General features: G+C 43.0%; 1 long non-coding RNA gene across 1 annotated transcript in view; it reads left to right on the top strand.

Annotated features, from left to right (window-relative positions):
• The first annotated feature begins 3,211 nt into the window (after positions 1 to 3,211).
• LOC124256634 overlaps positions 3,212 to 6,866 on the top strand; it is a 16,817-nt gene continuing 13,162 nt past the window's right edge. The window contains exons 1-2 of the long non-coding RNA XR_006893015.1: positions 3,212 to 3,279; positions 4,025 to 4,187. This is a non-coding gene — a long non-coding RNA (uncharacterized LOC124256634). The remainder of the gene's footprint in view (positions 3,280 to 4,024; positions 4,188 to 6,866) is intronic.

Genomic DNA, 6,866 nt, shown 5'->3' with positions numbered 1-6,866 from the left:
TTGTGTACACATGCAAGTTATGTTGGGTACACATGCAAGTTATGTTGTGTACACATGCAAGTTATGTTGTGTACACATGCAAGTTATGTTGTGTACACATGCAAGTTATGTTGGGTACACATGCAAGTTATGTTGGGTACACATGCAAGTTATGTTACGTAAACATGCACGTTATGTTGGTTACACATGCAAGTTATGTTGGGTACAGGTGACTGTTACGTAGGGTACACGTGACTGTTAGATAGGGTACACATGACTGTTACGTTGTGTACACATGCAAGTTATGTTGTGTACACATGCAAGTTATGTTATGTTACACATGGCTGTTACGTTGTGTACACATGCAAGTTATGTTGTGTACACATGCAAGTTATGTTGGGTACACATGCAAGTTATGTTGTGTACACGTGACTGTTACGTAGGGTACACATGACTGTTGCTTTATTACCCACATGTTATGTTGTGTACACATGCAAGTTATGTTGGGTACACGTGACTGTTACGTAGGGTACACATGACTGTTACGTTGGGTACACATGCAAGTTATGTTGGGTACACGTGACTGTTACGTAGGGTACACATGACTGTTACTTTGTGTACACATGCAAGTTATGTTGGGTACACGTGACTGTTACGTTAGGGTACACATGCACTGTTACGTTGTGTACACATGCATGTTATGTTGGGTACACATGCAAGTTATGTTGGGTACACACATGACAAGTTATGTTGGGTACACATGACTGTTATGTTGGGTATACATGCAATGTTATGTTGGGTACACATGCAAGTTATGTTGGGTATACATGCATGTTATGTTGGGTACACATACAAGTTATGTTTGTACACGTGAATGTTATGTTGTGTACACATGCATGTTATGTTGTGTACACATGCAATGACTGTTATGTTAGGGTACACATGAATGTTACGTTGTGTACACATGCAAGTTATGTTGGTACACATGCAAGTTATGTTGGGTATACATGCAAGTTATGTTATGTACACATGCATGTTATGTTGGGTATACATGCATGTTATGTTGGGTACACATGCAAGTTATGTTGGGTACACATGCATGTTATTTTGGGTACATGACTGTTACGTAGGGTACACATGACTGTTACGTAGGGTATACATGCATGTTATGTTGGGTATACATGCAAGTTATGTTGGGTACACATGCAAGTTATGTTGGGTATACATGCATGTTATGTTGGGTACACATGCAAGTTATGTTTGGTATACATGCATGTTATTTTGGGTACACGTGACTGTTACGTACGGTACACATGACTGTTACGTAGGGTATACATGCATGTTATGTTGGATACACATGCAAGTATGTTGGGTACACGTGACAGTTACGTAAGGTGCACATGACTGTTACGTTGTGAACACATGGAAGTTATGTTGGGTACACGTGACAGTTACGTAGGGTGCACATGACTGTTACGTTGTGTACACATGGAAGTTATGTTGGGTACACGTGACAGTTACGTAGGGTGCACATGACTGTTACGTTGTGTACACATGCAAGTTATGTTGGGTACACATGCAGGGTACACATCCATGTTATGTTTGGCACACTTGCCTTAATCACCCACGGAGTGAACTAACATATAGTAAGATACAAAACCTCACTCACTCACTCACTTCATCTCTCGATCCAGGCGGACATTGGATATGGGAGATGACCTGCATGCTGATCAATGGCAAAGCTGAGACCATCACCCGGTTTAAGGACTACCTAGGACTTGCCACTGTTGGCGACCTTGACAAACAAGCCTCGCCCCGAGTCCTCAACTGCCATGCTCACTTGACGCAAGCTCCGTTGGACCTGAAGGAGAAGAAGTGCCGAGTCATCTTCACGATGCGCGACCCCAAAGACGTGGCAGTGTCGTTGTATAGGATGCACCTGGCCAAATGGCCATCGGGATGCCGGTGGGAACGTGTACAACGGAACATTTGAAGACTTCCTCCAGCTGTTCTTGGAGCAAAGGGGTTAGTGACTCTTTCTTCTGCAATGTTTAGGATTTGGGAAGCTGGAAACATTTGGCTTAAAATTGAAGCCAGTAAATATACTCTTCAAAAAGGTATGGGAACTTAATTGGGAGACATACTGGAGTCAATACATGTTCATATGATAATAATGAATGTTTTGAGAGTGCATCACCACTTGCACTTCCTTATGGCCATAGTTGTTTGTACAGTAATCGCTCTTTAAACATGATTGGTGTATGACGTGTGCACGATTTTCATTTTCAAACAAAAGTCGGCTAGAAACAAACACTAACAACCGTGTGCTGCAAGATGATTGTCAAAATGAATGGTCTACAGTGATTTTTCTAAAAACCGTCAAAATGAAGAATGACAAACCCGTGCACGTGTATGGGGCTACTGCGTTGTTCACGTGCACCCGATGGGATGTGTTTAGGGATGTAAAGAGAAATGGTGGTGCGTTCACAAGATGTCTGTCTTTGAAAAGTTTGTTAACGCTCATGCTTCCTATCCAAGTTCAGGTTCCCCTACGTTCTTTAAGAGTTATAATAACTTCCTCAGGAGTTGCACTGACAAGTCACACATCTTCAGTTGTATTGGAGTCGCTAGGAAACTGAAAGGTTGCTCTGCTTTGAAAATGGACAAGAAAATACACAGAACATCAAGACGTCCTGAATATGTTTGCTTAGAAAGCGGCCATTTTTTACAATTTGGTGTGAAGGTTTGGTTTAGAATAATTGTGAAAGCTAAAACAATTGAATACGTATGTTGATAAAGAAATTGTCGGTTGGAAAAGGTTCCTAAAATGGTATATCAACGGTAGAAACGGTAAAGAGCCTGGCGAAACTTAAATTCCAGGGCCACGTTTCACAAAGCTCTCGTAGCGCTACAAGCGTCGTAAGTCAATGTTACAGTACAGGAAGTACGAAAGCTACGAGAAAAGTTACGAGATCTGAGGCTTACGAGAGCTTTGTGAAACGGGGCCCAGAATGTTGGATTGTTGTGAGTTCCATCACCTTATCTCACATTTATACGTATTGTAAGAGAACGATACAAAGATCACGTTTACGGGGTTTAGGAAAGAAGTTTTCACAATTTAATGTGCAGCTTAACGGAAAACATTGAGGGTTATCAACAGTGGATATGTTAAATTGTATGTTTTATTGACTTGCAGTAAACAGAAATGGAATATTTGAACACGCCCGGGATGCTGAGAAATATTTCCAAGAAAACCCAGACATACCTGTTCACTACCAGCTATACGAGGACACCCAAAAGGTTAGACTATTAGAGAAGATGTGCATTCGCTCACACTGGTATAGATGCATACACATTCTCGGCTTGTTAAATGTAGGAAATTGTTTCGAAGTGAGTGAATACTACAGGCCCGCACGATGGTGGATACAGTGAGTGAATATTATGAACAGTGTTTTAGTGACGTCACGGCGTGTCAGCTTGTGGGAGCAAAACCCGGAGTACGCAGCACGCCTACCGCTTTGATGAAAACCACGTGCTCAGGTGTGGCTCTGGCAGGCCATGAAACATAACCGGGGCGACTCGGGATTATTAATAGTGTCCATTTATATAGCGCCAAACTCCACACTAAGTATGCTCATGGCGCTAACAATGAATAGCAAGTGCATTATTACCCTGGATAACCCAAGCTGCCTGTTAGGCGTTAGATTGCTTCAGTCACAGGACGTATCCCACCGGGTACCCATTTTCTGCTGGGTGAACAGACAATTTTGAACAAACTCACTTGCATAAGGTGAGACCACATGTATCACATGTGTTTCGTTGTGGGACAGTACAGAAGTCCTATAAACTCTCAGGACTCAAGCTGCCAAATCCGGTCACAAATATAATGACTCTCTGCTCTCGACGTTGCTTATCTTCAACTAATTTGTGACCTGAGCCCTATGCACTGGACCACATGAAGACAATCGAAGCATAGAACAGAACGTAAATGTGGTATAACAGGTGTAAACAGTGCAGGTTTAACTATGACGTTCTTATTATTCAGGATCCAGTTGCAACGGTGCGCGCTTTATCCGACTTTCTGGGTCTCCAAAGGGATGATGATCTGTGTTGTGCTATTGCTGATGAATGTCACTTCTCCAAGATGAAAGTGAAAAAAGAAGCCTACGCAATGAAGGTTGATGGTGCAAATAATCTTTACGGAAAAGGTTTGCTGTTGTTTTATTGTTTGAAAAATCATGAGTGAGTGAGTTTAGTTTTACGCCACACTCAGCAATATTCCAGCTATATGGTGGCGGTCTGTAAATAATCGAGTCTAGACCAGACAATCCAGTGGTCAACGGCATGAGCATCGATCTGCGCAAATGGGAACCGATTACATATGTCAACCAAGCCAGCGAGCCTGACCACCCGATCCCGTTAGTCGCCTCTTACGACAAGCATAGGTTGCTGCAGGCACATTGTAACCCGGACCTTCACGGGTTGAGTGAGTGAGTGAGTGGTCAGCTTTTAATATTGCACCAAAGCACGTGATACAGTTGTTTGCTCTAGGCATTTGAATGTCATTGTTTTATGCAGTCAAGTATGGGATTTTAATTCACAATCACAGGATTTTGACACACTGAAAGACTCGACTGTACAAAGCTTATTGTGTCACCGATGCTCTCTATATTATACTCAAAGTATCGACTTCCGCAAAGATAACGACCCATATTTTCGACCATCTTGGTTCCAACTTTAGTCGATATAGATACGAATACGCTGGACTGATTACTTGTTTGTGTGAAGGAATATATACTTAACCACCGTGGAAAAAAGACACGCCCTGTTCACATTCTAACGCAGTGAACGTGCAGGTTTGTCATAAGGAACACAACCCGTGAAGGTCCGGGTTAGAATGAACCTTCAGTAACCAATGCTTGTCGTAAGAGGCGACTAACGGGATCGGGTGGTCAGGCTCGCTGGCTTGGTTGACACATGTCATCGGTTCCCATTTGCGCAGATCGATGCTCATGCTGTTGATCACTGGATTGTCTGCTCTAGACTCGATTATTTACAGACCGCCACCATATAGCTGGAATATTGCTGAGTGTGGCGTAAAACTCAACTCACTCACTCACTCATAAAGAACAGCCGTTACTGCATGACGAATAATATCACGAAAGCTCACTTCCTCACAAGTATCTTCACCCCACCCAGATCCCACCCGACACACTATCCTTATGGGATCCTTGTGTGGATTCGGTGGTTACGGTGTGTCACGTGTACAATTATCTGTCTATTTCATCATGCTTAAGACTTCAGCCATCGGTTTGTCTGTTTTTGACTGGAACCCTTACCGGCCCTATTTGGTGAGTGAGGTGAAATGGGGTTTCACGTCGTACTTAAAAATAGTTCGCTCATATGACGACGATGGGTGTACCCCAGTTTGCCAGCAGCCAGCAGGGGGATTACCTGGGATTAGAGGACACACATGAATGAGCGTACAGGGCAAGTTGTTCCCTGTCTAATCAGGCTACCCATAAAACTGACACTGTGGACTTCTTTCATTCATTCATTTATTTCAACATACATATTATCATCGTCATCAATCTCATCAACAGTATTATGAAATGCAACCATTAGGCAATATTAGCACCATCATCATGATACAAACATACATTATAACAAAATATCAAATTATACACAACATCACATGCATACATATTTATTCATAGTGTGAGAAACACTATCCGATCCGTAAGCAAGTGGAGTCTTGGTGTATGAGGGCACATGAAGGGGTCCAGATTCTACGAGAGCTACAACAGACATAATGATACCCAGTAACAACAAGAGTGGGGGCGCTTATATTTCCTGTTCAAATATCATCTAAATCTCAGGAAAAGAACGGGCAGATGTGGTTTCACTACTTTCTAATCATATAATAATTGTGCATTCATAATGCTCTAAACTTCAATCACTTGGTGGATGCTCATAGCGCTAACAATCTGACTATTATTACCCCGGGTAACCCAACCTGCCAGTGAGACGCTAGGTTATTAGTCACATGACTAATCCCACCGGGTACCCATTTTCTGCTGGATGAACAGAGGCAATTTTGAACAAACTCACTTGCCTAAGGTGAGAGCACATGTATTACGTGTACTTTGGTGTGGGGCAGGACTGAGAAGTCCTGAAACTCTCAGGAGACCAAGCTGCCAAACACGGTCACCCATCCAAGGACTCCACCCCTCCATGTACCCTCTCTCAAAATGTTTACAAGATTGACGTCATGAATATGTACATAAGACGGAGTATATACAGAAAGATAGCATGAAACAGAGTTTTATTAACTTTTACTGCCAGTGTCGTTGAAATACGTGCATAGAATACATTGTTGTGATCTCTGAGATGGCAGCTTCCATTTGACAATATTTTTCGCTGCTGATCCACACGCCTTGTGTGTGGACGCATGAAGCTATTGTAGTTGGTCACATCGGTGTTCTGTTTGTTCGCAGCTTCCCGTGGTAGTGTTTTCTGAATATCGACGGGTTGCATCAGACGTAGAATTTTTTTAGGAGAAATGGCCTCAAGACTCCTACTTGAGCGAGTATCTCCATCGTCTCTTTCGTCATCAAACGTCTAGTCCGTCTCCAGACAAGTTTTATACTGCTCCGAGAGTGGTACTAGTGCTAACAACCTCTGTAGCAGTCTCGAAAAGCCTTGGCGGAGTAGTTGTTTCCAGTGCGCCGCTTTGGTTGGAGTGCTCCACACACACCTCTGTCATGGTGGTACGCCTGGTAGAAAGCGTTACTCTCATGTGGCGAGTTCAGTCAGTTCGGCGCTTTCAACACAGTTCGGCGCTTCAATATACGCCGCTTAGCTTCCAATGCGGCGTTTTGTTCCAG

Source organism: Haliotis rubra, unplaced genomic scaffold (genome assembly GCF_003918875.1).
Source record: "Haliotis rubra isolate DU_JTF1 unplaced genomic scaffold, ASM391887v1 Scf632, whole genome shotgun sequence".
NCBI lineage: Eukaryota > Metazoa > Mollusca > Gastropoda > Lepetellida > Haliotidae > Haliotis > Haliotis rubra.
This window is presented reverse-complemented; position numbering and strand designations above follow the sequence as displayed.